A 2138-nucleotide genomic window follows, 5' to 3' on the forward strand; every position below is an offset into this window, starting at 1 on the left:
TTGCTCGCGGCTGAGTCCGTAGTTTGTGCGAACATGTAGATATTTTGTTATACATAAAGTTAGCAGGTGAAACTACAGTCGATTGAAAATAAATCAAACTTGGAACTTATCTTTGAGTGAAGACCATGGCGCATGAGAAATGATCCAACAGGTCGAGCAAGTAACACGCCGTAGTGATCCCAAATGATTCTCTTGAGAGTCAAATGGATCGTTTTAAATTCCCAATTATCGTCGATATACGAAGCTGATACACCAAGGAAGGCATACCGACTTCCCTTGGTAGTCCATCCATCGTGAATTAAACAAAATTTACTCGGATTATTTTTGAGGGTCAAGATAGCCTGGTCTTGAAGTGATCGAGCCAAACCTTTGGCCTCTTTGGCTATCCAAGTCGGAGATCGAAGAAGAGCTTGCGGGTTGGACCATGAAAAAGCGGCGGAAAGTTCGTGATCATCGATACGGAGCCAGGGAAGAGCATGGAGTAGGATCCATAAGACCATCATCTTGTTCAGTGTCTCAACAGTGAATTTGACAAAACTAGTTATTGTAGATTGTTTCATTTCAGGCGAATCAGGCGTGTTCTCTTCTTCCCAAGTTGGTGGACACCGAGCACCATTTTTGATTGCAATATGACGTTGAGGACACGGTTTCCAATTCTGTTTTCCATCTCTATGTGTCTGTAAGTTATAATGATTCGTTTCACCATCCTTGTATTCATTTTCGCACCACTTGCATTTATACCAAAATACTTTTCTCCACTTTTCGACCTTTTTATTAGTTTTCTAACAAAATGTATTGACAAATACATTAATCAGCAGAAGGACAGGATCGAATTTCAAAGAAAATGGCCAATAACATACCTTGTCAAGTTCTTTATACTTTTCCATTGCCTCCCGAGGTTCTTTCTCATAGTAATCAAACAAATCTTTGACTTTGGCAGTACGTGCCTTGCCCTTAGACTCCTGAGTAACATCTTCTTCACGATCGGAAGTTCGGTCAACGTTCATACCGTCTGGAACCATGATGACCTTGATTTTTCCATTAACATAACAAAATCAAAATTAGACTCAACTCGAGCAAGGTAAATGAAACTGTTCAATACAATATCTCACCTTTGGAAGCGGGGCCACACGCTTCTTCTTTGCAGGTTTGCTCTTTTGTTTCTTCTGAGCTGCTGCTTGAGAGTCTGAGTGCCCTCCAGAAGAGGGTCTTTGGCGACGCTTACGAGGTTGAGCTTGTGTCGAAGTAGGAGCAGTACGGTGTTCGATGATCTCAACTTCATCGGAATCGGAATCGGATGCCTCGCTATCACCACCACCTTTGCCTTCACCTTCAAAATCACCATCCTCATCACCTTTGCCATCCTCATCACCTTTGCCATCACCATCAACTTCACCTTTCCCATCACCATCACCATCCTTACCTACTGTCGAGCCAGGGGATGTAGGATCGGGCTGTTTCCAAGACTTGCGGCGATCAGTTGAGCCAATAACAAGGTTTGAACCCTTCTTAGCAGGACTACGAGGCCGGAGGGTCCGTCCAGAGCCTGGAACCTGTAGTGATGAAGAGGTCGAAGTAGGTTCTTCAGCACCAGAAGCATAGGTATCAAGTGAAGGTGAAATCGCCATTATGAGACAGTTATAATGATGGAGACCTTAAGGGGACTTGAAGAGATGGGACAATGGCTATTGTTGTACAATTCCGAACAATAGCTTTTTTGCTCGTTATTCCTTTTACAGGTCATGATGAGACTATCAAAATGATACCATCATCCAAAACGGTTATTTAAACACCTCATCAGCGAAAGGATCGCCACTTCTCTTTTCACATGTAGTACATATACAGGCAGGAAAGGCCTGCTCGCCTTCACCTCTCACAAACTCGCAACTGACCGCAACATATTTCGGTTCGTTGCGAGTTTCGGTTCATCAAACCTGGGTTCGTTTCGATTGAACCAAAACCACTCATTTTCTCATCCTATTTCGGTGCGGTGGCACCGAAATCATATTTCGTTTCGTTTACAAATCTATATCGCACCGAAATCGCACCGAAACTGAAATATGTTGCGGTGCGATTTGGGTGTTGCGGGCCGTACCCTCATTCTTCTGATGGACTTTACGGGTACCGTCGTCCCTTTG

This window comes from Melampsora larici-populina (assembly GCF_000204055.1).
Source record: "Melampsora larici-populina 98AG31 unplaced genomic scaffold MELLAscaffold_427, whole genome shotgun sequence".
Lineage (NCBI taxonomy): Eukaryota > Fungi > Basidiomycota > Pucciniomycetes > Pucciniales > Melampsoraceae > Melampsora > Melampsora laricis-populina.